The following is an 18,687-nucleotide window of genomic DNA, read 5'->3' as shown; positions in this document are numbered from 1 at the left end:
CCCCAAAAACTTTTACTTTCAAAACTTGATTTTCAAAGCTTGTTGCCAGACTGGAACTATGATTACTGTACCCCACTTTCGAGAGGGACTTAAATTATATTAAGCACTGTTTTGTTAAAGTGCAACACGAGCATGACCTGCACTTTTTTTCAGAAATAAATACGACAAATTTTATGGTTGAAAAGTCAAGGATAAAGTTAGAAGTCTATATAATTTCCTCCTAAGCAATATCACGTGCTAGTTATGGAGATTGATCCTCTCTGTGGACTAGACACTAAGTAAAAACAACACTACCCAGTCGTGATTCTCTTTTTCATGACAGAAGTCACGGGTATATCCGTTACCCATCTCTCAAACACCATCATAAAGTTTGCGGATGACACCACAGTGGTTGGACTCATCTCAAGGGGGGATGAGTCGGACTACAGAGATGAGGTCAACAGACTGACTGAGTGGTGTTCAGTTAACAACCTCCAACTGAACACCACGAAAACTAAAGAACTTATCTTGGACTTCAGGAAGGGCAGAGCAGACCCGGCCCCACTTTACATTCACGGGAGCTGTGTGGAGAGGGTACACTCCATGAGGTTTCTGGGCGTGCAGATATCTGATGACCTCTCCTGGACTGCAAATACTACAACGGTGGTTAAAAAGGCCCAGCAGCGTCTCCACTTTCTGAGAGTGCTCAGGAGGAACAACCTGGAGGAGAGGCTGCTGGTGACATTTTACAGAGCCACCATAGAGAGCATCCTAACGTACGGCATAACAACATGGTATGCAGGGTGCTCAGCTGCAGACAGGAAAGTACTGCAGAGGGTCATCAACACAGCCCAGAAGATCACTGGCTGCTCTCTGCCCAGCCTGGAGGTCACTGCAAACTCTCGGTACCTCAGCAGAGCTGGCAATATCATCAAGGACCACTCTCACCCCAGCAACCAACTGTTTGAACTATTACCGTCAGGCCGACGGTACAGGTCACATAAAACCAGGACAAACAGATTCAGGGATAGCTTCTTTCCCAGAGCTATCACCGTAGTAAATAAGCACAAAAACAATTGAACCTATTCCATACCGTCACTGTCATTATATTATGCTGCTATTCATACTGTCATTATATTAATGCTGCTATCCTGTATATATTGTACATACTATTGTTTGAGTACTTACGATTGTTTTTTTTGTACTTTTTATATTTTACATTTATATTTATTATTGAAACTTGCACCAAGGGAGTGGCACTCCAATTTCGTTGTACTCTGTACAATGACAATAAAGGCTATTCTATTCTAAAGGCTATTCTATTCTCAACCCTGTGGCGAAAGTTAGACTTGTAGAGCACAGCCGCATGTGGAAGTCATTGAGAGCAATTCGAGTACAGTAGTTGAGACACTTATACAAACTGTGCAATATGTACACAGAAAAAAGCCACAGTGTGCATCTAGGTCTAATGTACAAGAGGTTTGTATGCAGGCTAGCAAACATGGGTTAGAGCACCATATGGTTCTCTGGGCTAATAGCCAGGGCTGATTAGCCTCAGAGACACGTGAGATACATAAAGCAGATCACTAACAGGTGATGAAGAGGAAACAACAAAGGCATGCTAAACAGAGTGTTTGTTGTTTTAGCAGTTTACTGACCTTACAAACAATACCAAAGAACAATGGCTGCTAATAGAATTTACTGGGAATAGTGTGTGACAGACAGAAATGACAAGACAACTGTACTGCCACAGTATAGTTTTGATATTACACTGAGGGAGGGGGGGAAGGATTATCCTGTTTTATGCACAAGAATTGAATCAAGGTGGGCTGACTGTGCTTAGTGTGTAATACTGGAAAGCTGTTAACTATAAGCCCACTTTTTTCTTCAAGGACCACGAAGTACACAGTGTACCTTTTCTAGGCCAAACACTGAGATGTATCAGTAACAGACAGAAATGACTGGCACAAACACTGGCTGCACATGAGGATGTAATCTGTACTTATCAAATCATTGCAAACATGTCTCTCAGGTTACAATGAATCATAGAGGCAGAAAGAAGGCGCTCTAGCGTGTTTGTTTCACGCTCTAGAAATCAGATATTGGCTTCATACTTTGGTGATAGCGTTCACATGCTCATTTTAGCTGGCTAGATGGTTGCTAAGCATTGTTATCTGGGAATGGAGTCATTCTCTCAGCAGCTCCTTCAAGATCCCAGTCAAAAACGTAGGAGTTTCCCAGGATTAACTGTTTAACCTGCCAAAATACTAACTTTTTTTGTTGTTTACTATCACTCAGAGAAGAAATGACTACGAAAAGATAAAGTCAAATGCCCAGTTGGCTTAGGCAGGCTGAGGTCTCATCTTCCTTTTTCTCTCTAAAGTTACAGATTTCCTTCACCGCTGATGCCTCTGGCTTCCCACCATCATCACGAGAGCTAGCCAGAAAGATGAGCTAAATAAACTGTATCACACTGCAACCCCTTTTTCAGTGGAAAATTGTGTTTTCTTGTGTGTTCGAGAACACCCACAGCTGTTTTTGCCACTTCTTCTGTGCTTTTCCTGACATAGATCATTTAGGCAGATGTTTGGTTTGGTTGGGAACAGCCAAACCTCTCGTGTTTATTATGGATATGAAGCACGTCCTGTCTTAAAGAATTATCAATGAATCGCTATTCTGAATTGACCCTGAGCTTCTTGCCATTAAATAGATCCTAACCAATGAATGATCCATTCTTCCCAGAAGCTAAACACAAATGCAGAAGAAAGTAGAGACCTGCAATGCCTTCAGAGAACACAGAAAATGCGTGCATAGAGATGTATGTACTTTGGCTGGAAGCGCCATAGAAAGCCTAACATCAAACATGTTATTCTAACAGTCATTTTACATTTGAAATATTTCCAAACAACATTTATGAAAATGTAGTGCAATCAACCAAAATTCTTAAGTTGAAAACACTTCAGATAACCGTTCGTAAATTATCCAAGGTAACTAAGGCCACTGTGTATGCGTAGGTGTTAGTTCTCAAGGATTGGAAGTACTCATTCCAACTCTGAGAACTGCCAAGTGCACCAGTCTTGCCAAGATGTTGATGAAATGATCCAAGAAATTAAATAAACAATTTGGTGTAAAGAATGTAAGCTGACATGGCCCTGCACCATGGTGCTTGGAGTAATTAGGAACAAATCACATTTTAGTGAGGGAACTAAATGTATTTGCTCACTTATACACATGGCAAGTGTAAAATTCACCTAATTTATGTCAGAAACGATGGTCAGCCATTGCACTGCACTAATTTTATAAAGTTATATTTTGCATTTGTGTGTTAAAATATGGATCCACTGTCCTTACATGTGGTAATGATGGTCAGTTATGCACCCTGGGATCACCAGATCCAAACTCACCCGTATGAGAACATGAGCAGATCTGAGTACCAAATTGGACAAACTTAATGTTGCTAACCTAAGTTGACACAAAACATCCCTTATTTTAAAAAATCCTCTGCAGCTGGTTGGTTTTTTCCATGTATGTTTTTTTTTTCTTTGTTCCGTTTCAGTTTTTACAGTAGATCTATACATACATGGTCCAAATTTCTGTCAGCAGTACTGAACAAGCCCATGGATGTGTCTTCGAAAATCTCCTAAATCTGCCCAGCATGTTCCTCTATTCCCCCTTCACAGTCTCAACCCCCTCATCATCTTCCTCATCATCTTCATCTGATTCCAGGGAACTCTAAGGCCATTTAAGCTCCTCGAGACTTATGAGCCCCTAACACAACAGCAGATGCTATAGCCCTGTGTGGGCCTAAAATGTGAAAGCATGCATAGCAGAAAGAGCAGAATTGATATATTGAACTAATACACACGCATGCACACACACACACACACACACACACACACACACACACACACACACACACACACACACACACACACACACGCGCGCAGCAACAGTTCTGTCAGAACTGAAACAATAATGACCGAGATCTGTCTAATCAAAATGCAATCACTCAGCACAAGCAGTGACTTCTGATTTTAAGCCCCGCAGTGGAGGTCCTAGTCAATAATGACCTAGATCAGATGTCTTATCATAAGATATAAATGTGAATACCTCTGTTGTACGGTAATATTAAATATAATCCAGAACTACTGTTTACACAGTAATTCAGTTCTACAATGATGTAATGTGGCTAAATTTATAAACAAAACATAGATCAATGAATAAGACGAACAAAGATAAAATGCTGCTTTTTAGAATCTAATAAACCATTACGATCACATGGACTGCTCTGAGTCTATATGAAGAATCCAGCAGACCCATTTTTTGATTTCGTTTTAGAATGACACCATTGTTTGCACTATAATCTGTTTGATATTACTGTCGGTTACTGCATTTTCCACAAAACTGCAAAATGTCTAATAAAATACATAATGCATGTGCTTCCAAACCAACCAAACCAAACCTGCCAACTTCAAATAATAAACAATAAAATAGAAACAATCATCAGAAATTCTTAAGCCCACAGTTTTAGAAGCAAGTATGCAAAACAGCATATTGAATTTGGGTGCAGGACACAGTGAAAGAGTTTAGAAAAACAGTCACTGAGTCTCCGTTCAATTTACTTCGTTTATATTACATAATTACAGTTAGGTCCATAATTTGCTGAGCAATGACACAAAGTTTTCAAATTTTCCTCTGTACAAAAAAACAGATGTGTTTTGGGTGTTTCAATAATCAATAATAAAGAAGTGGTGGAAGTGCAGATTTTCACCTTTGATTCAAGGGGTGTAGCAAATGTTTTCATTACAGAAATTATTTTACATAGTATCAAATTTTCAAGAGGCTCAAAATTAACTGTCAGTTTCAAGGCATTTCAGGAGAAATTCATCAGGGAAAAGATTTGGATTTGATTCAGGCACTTAACTTGAATCCGGTAGCTGTTCTCTGGAAATCTCAATATGTGGTCCATAGAGATATTGAAAATGAAGGACTGCACTGGCCAGCTCAGCAACACCAAAATGCCTGGGACTCCACAGAAGCCACTGAATTCTTTCCTTGGTTAAGAAAATTAACATCACAATCTAACTAAGCCAAGAAGACATTTAAGAAGGTAGGCATATCACTGTCAAATTGTACAACTAAGAGAAGCATTCATGAATACAAACACAGAGGATTTACAAAAATGTGCAAAACAAATCAAATGTATTTGGACTGAAAATTAACTTGTATGTAGAATGTACAGAGAAGGAAAGAAAGAGCTCATGATCCAACGCGTATCACATTTTCTGTCAAACATGGTGGGCGCAGGGATACCAGTGGGGATTGGGCAGTAATGTCCTTTGATGATGTGACTGCTAATAGAAGCATCAAGATCAGGCTATACTCTTTAGTCAGATTTAAACAAATGCTGTTAAAAGAATACAAATGAATAATGACCTAAAGCTTACTAGCTTCTCAAGTCAAAGAAACTAGATGTTCTTCAATACCCAAGTCAGTCACCTCATCTCAGAAGAACAGAGCTTTTCAGGTACTGAAGACAGAACTGAAGACAAAGAGATCCACAAATGAGCAGCAACTGAAGTTGAATGCAGTAAAGCGCAAGAAAAGCATAATCCTCAAATGCAGGTGGTTTTTTAGGCTTCAGGTTTATTTATTTAAAGTTATATTATATTATATTATTACTTTTGAGCCTCTAACATCGGGAGGTTGTGCAGAAAAATGACTGTAATTCCAAAATATTTATTACAACAGTTTCGTTAAAGCTGAAAGCCTGCACTGACAATTGTCTCATTGTTGTCCCTGAAGTGTACCTGTGCTATTTAACCGCCCAGATCAATATCCCACACTTGACTAACAGAAAGCCAAAAGACATAGCTCACAAATAATGCCATTATTTTATATTAAAATATAAAGATAATGTAAAAAGACACAGGAGAGTAATATAAACTGGCACCCCTGTCAGGCACTCATACACAGACAGTACAGCTAGCACACATTCTCAGGAATCCACTGTCATGTTTCTGTCAATATTTCTTCAGGTAGCACTCGCTGCATTGTCGCTAGGAATGTTTCAAAGGCAAAGAGAGAGCCAGTTCACTAACGCTCACTTCTCGTTCATTCCTCTAATTCACATCTGCTATCTCTGACGGCAAATTGATCTCAACACAACATCAATAACCGCTTTGTGACCTAATTGTAATGAATGACTCCAGCAATTACATCCTGAAAGTGTAATTAATCCCCTCCTGATTTCACTGCAGGGTGTATCTATCATAACTTTAACAGCAAGCTATTAATCACTGAGGTTTTTGTGCATTTGTACAAAGCATTATTGGGAAGTAGAGATGAAGAAGGCAGGATAAGGATCGACAAATACACTAGGCTCTATGTGGTGCATTCAATTTGGTTAATTTAATACTGGTTTAGCATATGAAGATTAGCTTAGAGGACCTACATATCGATGACTGATTATCTTAGATGAACCCTTACTGGAAGTTAGAAAGGTCAGGGGGGAAAAAAACACATAATCTGTGAGAATGTGCAATTGTGTTTTTCTCATGAGAGTCTAGCTAGTCCCAATAATCATTAAATTATGGTAGACAAACTTGGAGTAAAGTTAGGTTTAGGTTTTAAGTCAGGCAACTAGTCATTTGGGCTGTGGATAGGGGAAGATGCCAGGAAATGAATATAAGTCAATGTAATGTCCCACAACATGAATAAAACAGATGTGTCGGTGCGTGTGCTTGCACCAAACTATTTTACCCACAGATCACATGATCATGAAGAGCTGAACCAGATGCTGGAGAATCACTTTCATAACAAATGACCATCCAACACACAAACCAACAACTTCAGTGCTAATTGTATCATACACTGCAAAATGTCACTGTTACTACATTGATCTTTGATAATCATAACATTATCAGTGACGATCAAACATCCCTAAAATGAAAAGGTTCTTGTTCAGCACTGATTGCATACATAACTGTCAGAGTTGGAAAGTTACCCCCCTCCGCCCTGCCCCTCCACTTCCACCATAATCATCAAGAATGCACAAAACCCCCGATTGGACCTGAACACCAACACTTGAGCCAATAAACAGTCTGAGCAAAGAAGTTCACATCACATCCGCTTTCCTCTGTTCCTAAATAAAACCAAGCATGTGATATACTTGACTGTGAGTGATTTAATGAGGATCTGTTTCTAGTTTTCTTTTCAATTTTGCCACACACCTTCTGGAGGTTGTTAGGGAAAATTAATAGAGCAACGTGATGTGACAGGAAGCAGATCAGAGGATGATTAGAGATGAACAGTGTGTACTAATCATGACCAATAAGTGAAGAAAACCAGATTTTGGGAATGACTTAGAGTTAAAAAATGTTCCCAATAAACAATGTTATACAAATAAATTTTGAGAAAAAATAAATAAAAGCTGAAAAAACATCAAATTTAGTCGGTCTTTCTGAGGAACAGTCACTTGGTGTGAAAAGGTTCCCAACTGTAGACCAACCAAAGCCATGAACACTGAGGGTGTTTTCACACCTGAGTTGTTTAGTACGTTTAAATTAAACTCTGCTTCAATTTCCCACTTGATGCAGTTCATTTATAGAGATGTAAAACACTGTAAAAACACCCTTTGGAACCCTTTGGAGAAGGCAGTCTCAATCCAGTTCCAATCAAAAGAGGTTTGCAAGTTTGCAAGCCAGGTATGCTTTGGCGTGCAGGAGAGTAAGACAGACACATAGAGTACACAAACTGTAGCAATTAGACATAAAAAGAACAAAATTGCCTAGATAAATACGAATATTGGAAGTAAATTCTCCAGTGTTGTCCACTAATCCAGAGCATAAAACTTTGCCTTCACCCAAGACAACTTTGGCCAATAGGCAAACTGAACATTCTCACATGATTTCTAGGGATGCGTTTTAGATCTTTGGTGGTAAACAAATCATACTTTGTGAAAAGCTACAAGTTTACAAACTTATCAAGGGATATGGACCAAAGTAATGTGAGAAAACATTCTGCGATGCATGACTATGCCTGTGTTATGACTGATGTTGTAGGGTTATTGTTCAGTATGCAAATTTCAGTGTGCGGGTGCCTCTCCGTGAGAAACGTTTAGCGCCTCTTTGAACTGGAAGTTGATGCCAGTTCATTTGGTGCAGGAGCTGTTCTCTTGCAAGAAAATAAACAAGGTATAGATCACAAGGCTCTTGCCTTGTTATTTGCTTCACAGAACTTTGAAGTTTACGTTGGATTGAGTGTGCTGCCTGTACGAGCGTTTACCGATCAGAATCCATTAGTGTTCCTTTTCCAAATGCGCAACTCAAACCAAAGACTTAGGTGCTAGTCTTTATTGCTGTGTGATTTTAATACTGGTTTAGCATATGAAGATTAGCTTAGAGGACCTACATATTGATGACTGATTATCTTAGATGAACCCTTACTGGAAGTTAGAAAGGTCGGGGGGGGGGGACACATAACCTGTGAGAATGTGCAATTGTGTTTTTCTCATGAGAGTCTAGCTAGTCCCAATAATCATTAAATTATGGTAGACAAACTTGGAGTAAAGTTAGGTTTAGGTTTTAAGTCAGGCAACTAGTCATTTGGGCTGTGGATAGGGGAAGACTTGCAGATCAACTGGGCAAAAGACCTGCAACTGACAAATAAAGGCTATCTCATCTCATCTCAACTACAAAAATAGTAAGAATAATGTGTTGGCTGATGCCTTGTCTAGATCTTTGGAACTTGCTTTTTGAATTAAACATTTAGAGGAATGTTAATTCTTGTGAAAGGAGGTGCTACGACTGATGTCATAGGGTTGTTGTTCAGCATGTAAATCTCAGTGTGCAGGTGCCTCTCCGTGATTGGTGGATCCAGAAGATGGATTGGTTATCTAGCTGGAGATGACATATGTTGAAGCTGCCATGGACTGCCATTCATTCATCCTCAGCTCATCCCAACAAAGAGTTCGTAGGGGTGGACTGCCTTTTATTTTCATTATAGCTTTCTTTTGTTTGTGTATTTTGATTAGGTAAGTTTGGTAAATCCTTAATATAGACTCACTTTGTTTGTTGTTTTGGCACCCTGAAGTTATAACCAGCTAATGAAATAACATATTGTAAATAAATCATTGTAGAGTCGTACCAATTGTGTGATGTGGCAGCTTGAGGTCTGACGAGGATGGATCATGTTGTGGTCTGGCCACCCTTAGACGGGCCATAACAGATAGAGTACAGAAACATCCTTGCCATGAATGGATAAGGATCTTCAAAGTCCCACTGGGAAACAAACCCATGCAGAAGTGACCAAGAGCAGCAGAGCTAAGAGCCTGTCGACAAAAACAGCTGTTGGCTAGCCATCTAAATATAGTGGTGGTTGACAAGAAGCAGAATATATGACAATTGTACCTCATAGTACCATCAAAAAGAAGCAGCATAAGACGACTGACAAGTACAAGAGGATGAAAGAACAACTGGAAAATATGTGAAAAGTGAAGTCTAGACTGTTCCCAGTGATAATAAGAGTTGAGAGAATGGCTCCAGCAGATTCCAGAAATAACATCTGAGGTCTATGTCAAAGAGTGCATTATGTAAGTGACCCAACAGGCACAATACCAGGGCCCTTGAATTACTTCACTTAGGTGGAATGCATGTTATTATTAACAAGACACTAAGTTTAATGAAAAATAATTTTTTTTTTGACAATATCTAGTTAATATACCATTACAGCTGTGGACAATATTCAAAAATATTCAATATTCAAAATATTCTGTCTTGGCAAGAAAACCTTTGAAGTTTGGTTAATTTCCATGAGAATTATATTAGCTATCCTACTATTATAAAGTAGCCAAATGTTGTGTATTCACTGACAGAGAGTTCTGCGGTATCTTAACTATTCCTAGGACTGCTAATTATATTTTTCAGATTGGGCTCACCGTAAAAATGTGTCTGTGTTTTAGGGTGGAAATAGAGTGTCTGTGTGGGTTCTCGAGACCATCCAGGTCACGTTAGTCTAGAGCTTGAAGAGAGGACAACTGGATTTATTTAGGAGATTATTTGAGAGTGTTCTAAGGAGTGAGATATTTATTAACGGAGAGAGGCTTGGCCCTCATTTTACAAGTGACCGTGTTTGTTTAAAAGGCTGTTGCATCATGGGCTGTTACTGCATCATGTGTCGTCTAAGTTAAAACTCTTACTCCCCCTTTCTCCCCCTATTAAGTAGCTGACCATAACTTCTTGTAAGAACTTCGTAAATTGTAATGCTCATTAGTTATTACAAGATGATTTCTATACTAAACATCTGCCAGCTGTTTTGAAAACATCTGCCATTACTTGTAAACATGTAGGCTTTGTTATGGTAAGATGTCTTATTGTACTATTTTTCTTATATAGAAAACATGCTGCAGTGTAGCTGTTCTCTTCCTTTTCCCTGTCTCTTTCCCAAAACTCATATCTGTCTTAATCTTTTATCCCAAGATCCTCTCTGTCTCGTCTCCCCTCTACACTTAAGTAACACATGCAGATTCTGTTGATCGCTCCATTTCTGCATTATCTTTGAATGTGAAATCTCTATGCTCATTCTAGCCTGGAATATGTTCAAATACTGAACAAGGCTTTCCTTTATCTCAACTTTTAGTGACTCTGGTGGCAAGCTGTTTTGTGCAAACTGGGATCAAGTAAGCTAACAAATGACTCGGCCTTGGGCTCGAAGCTTGTAGCACATCCGCAGAATACCAAAAGGAACGTTTCTGGTCGACATTAATGCTCGGATAGGAGGCAAGTAGCTCAATTTATTAAGCCTCATAAACACTCTTGCCCCTGGATACACACTAACACACTGTAAATTCATGCGAGCCAGCCACATACACTCACACATACAGAGTGACATTATAGGTTGATGGGTGATTTTAACCAGAGATGGTGGGATGAAGGATCAGAGATGGGTGTTCAACTGTCCCCGAAACCTCTGAGTCCCTGTTTTCCTGGCCTGACCTTTTGAATCAGTCGAACCCAAGAAAATCATGCTCTGAGACATCAGCCAATTGTGGCTCCAGACAAATCCATGTACTGCATGCCATCTTTGGCATAATCATATTTGTAACCATAACAAAGATAAGAGAAGGGAAATCAAACGGGTCATCTCAGAGTACTTACATTTGTGTTCAATGAAAAGGGTACATTCAGTAAATTTTCTTATCCTGATCCACAAGAGTGCCAGAGTCACAGCATTAGATTCAACGTTCCAGATTTTTCACTGTACTGGATGCAAATATAATAGAACAGCCTAGGCTATTCATATTAATCCATAAAAATAGTTTGCTGAATGAAAGTCTTTCCATAAATCTTGTTACGTGGAATGAGGCAATGTTGATCTTATTAAGTTCCCTGCAGCTTAAGTTAAACAGTAGGCCCTCCATAACTAACATAATGAAATTTTACTATGATGCCATTCAGTGCTAATAAAAATGTTAAAGTAACTTGCTCAAACGAACCGCAGACCTTACAGAATAAATTAATCCGGCTGAGACGTTTAATATATGCAAGAAAGGTTTGATGGTTATGGCACTGTAGCTCATAAAACAGGCAAAGCTTCTGAGTCAACTCTGATGATTTCTTGCAACCAGCTCACCCATACTAACAGCACAAAAACACACATAAAACAATGCTAATATCACATTAAATGTGATCTCTTTTATGCGAGTATTTAAAAAAAAAAAAAAAAAAAAACTTACAAAAACAACAACAACTTGTCAGTTGTGTATATGTAGTTGATTACTGACAGTACAACGAAACTGCCTCCACTTTAACGCGTTTAAATCACTGCTGTTAAAGCTCATTACAGCTTTGTTTGTCTATTTTTAGGTGACATGGCGCACCTGCTGCGCACTCCTAGACGTTAACAGTCTGTATCTGATGACTGCACACTGTGACAAAGTGCTATGACGCGCCACAACATTTGCGCTCGTTTTTGGAATTACTGCTTTTGAATGAATGTAGGCGGTCAAGTAGAAGCAACTACCATAAAGAGAACAGCAGAAAAGCAGCTCAGACATCATACACCCTGGGTCTGTCAAAAGCAGTTACCCCCTCACGTCATCACGTCCTCGGTTCACCTTCAGGGCAACGACGTAATGCGCATTTCAGTAATCAGTATACAAACGGCCGTGGAATTATCTAACTTACCTCTGAAGCTGATATCAGATGCGTGCGTTCAGCCGAAGGTCTGAGCTGCCAACTTATGCAGTTTGTTTAGAGAAACTAGGAAGTATTTTGTAGCTGTTGTCTGGTTGCCTCTGTACCCCTCCTCTCTCACACATCTGGTCCCCAAACTAAAGGAGGACCTCCCATTCAGGCAGCTTCGGCTGGACTCTGCGGCACCCACTTCTCCTCAAAGGTTTGACTATTTTTCACGATTCAGGGAGTTCCCTATGCTGTCTCAATAAAATACCATCCAGTCTTTGAAACTGAACAATCTTTACATGGTTCTTAATCCTTGCGGGCTTTTTTCTTTTCTTTTCTCTCTCTCTCTCTGTGATTTACCAACGGCACCTGAACTTCTCGTGGCCATTTTAACCCTTTAACCCAAACTGTTCTGGTCAGATTTGACTCTTTTTGGCTTTTGACAACATCAAAAATGTCAGTCTGGTGCCTGAAATTTGATTGATTGTTCTTGAGTGACCCATTAACATTAATTCTAGACGCACATGTGTGGGTTACTTGAATCAAGGAAAATTGTGGTTTTGTGCAGTCTTGAAAGTATGAAACTGTACGTGCTGACAGAAGTCAGACTTTTGGAAGTTCTAAAACTCTACATACTGGTCTTTGAATGATCAGGGGGGTCTCGAGAGAGTGAAATAGTAAAATAGCATGTAGGACTGATCATATATTATACAACTTGTGTCAAGCCAGCCTCCAATTCGAGACTTGCAGTCAAGCCAGCCTCCAGTTTGTTTTACGTTCCCTGTGTATTCAAAGTATTACGGGAATGGATGTGGAAACCGGATTTCAAAATAAAAGCCAACTTCGAGTGAATTAACAGGTATGTTAAGAACATAATAACATATAATTTAGGCTTTTTTTTTTTTTTACAAACTCTAATGTTAGATCTATATGACACAGCCTTGTACCCTAATTGTGCCCTGTCACTATCAAGGCCATCTTATTTTGGATTTCAAAGTAAAAGCCCTGTGAATCTTCATTTTTGAACTACTCTTTCAATGACTTAATAATGCTCTTAAAAGCAAAAGTCGTATTTCCAAATACTATTTGAACTTTATATCAACACTTTCCAACCACAGTCTTTTTACAGTGATACCATATCAATATCAAGTCAGTCTGATTTTGCCTTTCATAGTAATGGCCCTTTGAAATTGTCCATAATTGACTTAATTTTCTAACGATTCAAAATGCTCTAAAATGAAAAATTCTTGTTTCCACAGGGTAATTCCACCTTAGATCAACAGTATACAGCCCCACAGTGATACCATATCAATATCAAGTCATTCTGATTATGCCTTCCAAAATAAAAGCCTTTTTAAATTGTCCATAATTGACCTAACTTTCAGTGATTTCAAAATGTTTTAAAATGGAAATTTCCTGTTTCCACAGGGTAATTCCACTCCAGATCAACAGTATACAACCTCACGATGTTACCATATCAATATCAAGACATTCTGATATTGCTTTAAAAAATAAAAGCATTTTCAAACTGCCCATATCTGAGTTGCTCCTGGAACAATTTCAAAATGCTCTAAAATGGCACATTCCTGTTTCCACAGGGTAATTCCACTTTAGATTAACAGTATACAGCCCCACAGTGATACCATATTAATATCAAGTCATTCTGATTTTGCCTTCCAAAGTAAAAGCCTTTTCAAATTGTCCACAATTGACCTAACTTTCAGTGATTTCAAAATGCTCTAAAATGGAAATTTCGTGTTTCCACAGGATAATTCTACTCCAGATCAACAGTATACAGCCCCACAGTGATACCATATTAATATCAAGTCATTCTGATTTTGCCTTTCAAAATAAAAGACTTTTCAAATTGCCAAGATACGACCTACTCTTTTAAAGATTTCAAAATGCTCTAAAAGTGAAAATTGCTGTTTCCACAGGATAATTTCACTTTAGGTCAACAGTATACAACCTCACGATGTTACCATATCAATTTCAAGTAATTCTGATTATGCCTTCCAAAATAATGGCCTGTTGAAAATGCCCATAATTTACCTAACTTTCAGTGATTTCAGAATGCTCTAAAAAGGAAGATTTCAGTTTCCACAGGATAATTCCACTTTAGATCAACAGTATCCAACCCGACAGTAAAACCATGTAAATTTCATGTTGGTCTGATTTCGCCTTTCAAATTAATGGCCCGTCGAATTTGTCCATATGTGATATACTCTTTCAATTATTTCAGAATGTTTTAAAAATGAAAATTGCTGTTTCAACACATATTGGGTTTTCATTTTGAAAAGCAAAATCAGACTCAATTGATTATGACAGAATTGAATCATAAAGATGATGTAAAAGGAAGCTGAAATTGCCACTAGGTTGTAATTGATAGTACGTTTATATTTTAAGTCTGTGGAAAGATGTCATGGTTGGTTTGCAAGCTGTTTTGTAATTTCTTTATTTAGAATGACATCTTTCCACAGACTTAAAATATAAACGTACTATCAATTACAACCTAGTGGCAATTTCAGCTTCCTTTTACATCATCTTTATGATTCAATTCTGTCATAATCAATTGAGTCTGATTTTGCTTTTCAAAATGAAAACCCAATATGTGTTGAAACAGCAATTTTCATTTTTAAAACATTCTGAAATAATTGAAAGAGTATATCACATATGGACAAATTCGACGGGCCATTAATTTGAAAGGCGAAATCAGACCAACATGAAATTTACATGGTTTTACTGTCGGGTTGGATACTGTTGATCTAAAGTGGAATTATCCTGTGGAAACAGCATCTTTCAATTTAAGAGCATTTTGAAATCGTTAAACGAGTAGGTCGTCTACGGGCAATTTGAAAATACTTTTATTTTAGAAGGCAAAATCAGAGTGACTTGATCTTAACATCGTATCTCTGTGGGGTTGTATACTGTTGATTTAAAGTGAAATTATTCTGTGGAAACAGAAAATTTCCTTTTTAGAGCATTCCGAAATCACTGAAAGTTAGGTAAGTTATTGGCATTTTCAACAGGCCATTATTTTGGAAGGCAAAATCAGAATGACTTGAAATTGAAGTAGTACCATGGTGTGGATGTACACTTTTGATCTAACATGGATTCATCCTGTGGAAAGAGCAAGTTTCATTTTTAGAGCGTTCTGAATTCTTTAAAAGAGTAGGTCGTATATCGGCAATTTGAAAAGTCTTTTATTTTGGAAGGCAACATCAGACTGATTTGATATTGATATGGTATCACTGTGGGGTTGGATACTATTGATCTAAAGTGGAATTATGCTGTGGAAACAGCAATTTTCCATCTTAGAGCATTTTGAATTCGCTCCAAGAGTAAGTCATATATGGGCAAATTGAAAAAGCTTTTATTTTGAAAAGCAAAATCAGACTGACTTGAAATTGACATGGTAACATCGTGAGGTTGTATACTGTTGATCTAAAGTGGAATTACCCTGTGGAAACTGAAATCTTCCTTTTTAGAGCATTCTGAAATCACTGAAAGTTAGGTAAATTATGGGCATTTTCAACAGGCCATTATTTTGGAAGGCATAATCAGAATTACTTGAAATTGATATGGTAACATCGTGAGGTTGTATACTGTTGACCTAAAGTGAAATTATCCTGTGGAAACAGCAATTTTCACTTTTAGAGCATTTTGAAATCTTTAAAAGAGTAGGTCGTATCTTGGCAATTTGAAAAGTCTTTTATTTTGGAAGGCAAAATCAGAATGACTTGATATTAATATGGTATCACTGTGGGGCTGTATACTGTTGATCTGGAGTAGAATTATCCTGTGGAAACACGAAATTTCCATTTTAGAGCATTTTGAAATCACTGAAAGTTAGGTCAATTGTGGACAATTTGAAAAGGCTTTTACTTTGGAAGGCAAAATCAGAATGACTTGATATTAATATGGTATCACTGTGGGGCTGTATACTGTTGATCTAAAGTGGAATTACCCTGTGGAAACAGGAAATTTCCATTTTAGAGCATTTTGAAATCACTGAAAGTTAGGTCAATTGTGGACAATTTGAAAAGGCTTTTATTTTGGAAGGCATAATCAGAATGACTTGATATTGATATGGTATCACTGTGGGGCTGTATACTGTTGATCTAAGGTGGAATTACCCTGTGGAAACAGGAATGTGCCATTTTAGAGCATTTTGAAATTGTTCCAGGAGCAACTCAGATATGGGCAGTTTGAAAATGCTTTTATTTTTTAAAGCAATATCAGAATGTCTTGATATTGATATGGTAACATCGTGAGGTTGTATACTGTTGATCTGGAGTGGAATTACCCTGTGGAAACAGGAAATTTCCATTTTAAAACATTTTGAAATCACTGAAAGTTAGGTCAATTATGGACAATTTAAAAAGGCTTTTATTTTGGAAGGCATAATCAGAATGACTTGATATTGATATGGTATCACTGTGGGGCTGTATACTGTTGATCTAAGGTGGAATTACCCTGTGGAAACAAGAATTTTTCATTTTAGAGCATTTTGAATCGTTAGAAGATTAAGTCAATTATGGACAATTTCAAAGGGCCATTACTATGAAAGGCAAAATCAGACTGACTTGATATTGATATGGTATCACTGTAAAAAGACTGTGGTTGGAAAGTGTTGATATAAAGTTCAAATAGTATTTGGAAATACGACTTTTGCTTTTAAGAGCATTATTAAGTCATTGAAAGAGTAGTTCAAAAATGAAGATTCACAGGGCTTTTACTTTGAAATCCAAAATAAGATGGCCTTGATAGTGACAGGGCACAATTAGGGTACAAGGCTGTGTCATATAGATCTAACATTAGAGTTTGTAAAAAAAAAAGAAGCCTAAATTATATGTTATTATGTTCTTAACATACCTGTTAATTCACTCGAAGTTGGCTTTTATTTTGAAATCCGGTTTCCACATCCATTCCCGTAATACTTTGAATACACAGGGAACGTAAAACAAACTGGAGGCTGGCTTGACTGCAAGTCTCGAATTGGAGGCTGGCTTGACACCAGTATGATACACATGAGGAACAGACACAATATAGAAGTCAGAGGGTGCCTTAAAGAGATATAGGGTGACTATATAGTTGGTTAGCATTGCTGTCACTTCACAAGGTTTATTTAGTTGTTATTCTGTGTTTGCTCAGATTTCGCAATCAGCATTCCAAAATTGGAGGTATTTGTCTTTGATGTATGGATGTAAAATTATGGAATTGTAAAAACTATACACAACTGTATTTTGTATTTCACATAGTGTCTAAATTCTTTGCACTAATAAATATTTATGTTGTTGTTTTTGAGGTTTATATCAATAAGAAAGCTGGATAAATAATAACTTATAAGTTTGCACTTCTTCCCACTTTGTATGTGTAAACTAAAGCAGCAAATGTGAAGCTATATTGTTGTGTATTTTTGCTTTATTTTTGTGTATTTCTTTCTAAATTACTTTCTGTATACTGTTTACATATTCTAAACGAATGCAACAGAACAATGCATTTGTGCTCGTAGACATGAGCGAGATGATCTGCTTAAGTTCAAGCTAAGCAACAGAGTGGAAATTTTAAAAAAATGAAAAAAGTGATGTTGACCATCTCATGGTGTTTGGTGTCAGATGGTCTGGTTGGAGCATTCCAGAAATTGCTGACTACTGAAAATTTCCCACACAAACATATCTAGGATTTAAAGAAGATGTTACAAAAACATTGATGTCAGAGGATAGGAAGGTAACTTAAATAGTTACAATCAAAATATGCACAAGTGCATCTCTGAACGCACAACATCTTGGACCTTGAAGCAGATGGGCTCTGGCAGAAGATCATCCTGGATGGCACACCTGTCAGCTAAGAACAGGAAACTGATGCTCCAATTTGGATTAAACAACAGATAATTTAAAAACTATAGCCTGGTCTGATGAGTCTTAATTTCTGCTGTAACATTCAGATGTGGTATTTAGAAGTTGGTGTAAAAACATGAAAGTGTGGATCTATCCTCAGTGGCTCAGGCTGCTGCTGGTGGTGTAATAGTGTAGTGGTTATTTTCTTAGCAGGCTTTGGATGTTTTAGTACCATCTGAGCACTGTTTAAGCACCACGATGTACCTAAATATTATTGCTGATCATGTTCATCCATTTATGACCATTTGTTCACCACCTTGTTAAATATGCGCAACAAAGAATTAAGACTGTCCTGAAGGTAAAAGGGGAATAAAACCCAGCACTAGAAACCTGCAACTTATAAAACGGCAGTGAGTGTATGTGGATCCCTTTCTTTTATATTACGATATATTGCGGATAATACCTACTGCAAGCCTGTCAAACAGCTCTTATTAGCAACTTCTCTTTTTATATAGTCTGTTTAAATAATGAATAAAGCTTCAATTTTTAGACCTTCAACCAATAAAAACGGACATTTAGAAGCTCGTGCTGTTTTATGATGCATATAACAGCAGCCATGCTCCTGACTCTGGTCCAACACAGTGATACATCCATCCAGAATCCCCACAATTTCATCTATAAAAATA

The 18,687-nt window shown here is 37.8% G+C and overlaps 1 protein-coding gene across 1 annotated transcript in view; it reads right to left on the bottom strand.

Moving 5' to 3' along the window:
* The window catches only part of znf469 (zinc finger protein 469), a 215,847-nt gene extending 203,363 nt beyond the window's left edge, over window positions 1-12,484 (bottom strand). The window contains exon 1 of the mRNA XM_086298266.1: window positions 12,165-12,484. The gene's annotated coding sequence lies outside the window, so the exon portion shown is untranslated. The remainder of the gene's footprint in view (window positions 1-12,164) is intronic.
* Window positions 12,485-18,687: the final 6,203 nt, after the last annotated feature.

This window comes from Aulonocara sp. 'chitande type north' Nkhata Bay, linkage group LG7 (genome assembly GCF_057382095.1).
Source record: "Aulonocara sp. 'chitande type north' Nkhata Bay isolate Kocher_YH1m ecotype deep benthic linkage group LG7, A_spYH_male_GT1.1, whole genome shotgun sequence".
Classification (NCBI taxonomy): Eukaryota; Metazoa; Chordata; class Actinopteri; order Cichliformes; family Cichlidae; genus Aulonocara; species Aulonocara sp. 'chitande type north' Nkhata Bay.
The sequence above is the reverse complement of the archived record's forward strand: the minus strand, read 5'-3'. Positions and strand labels throughout refer to the sequence as shown.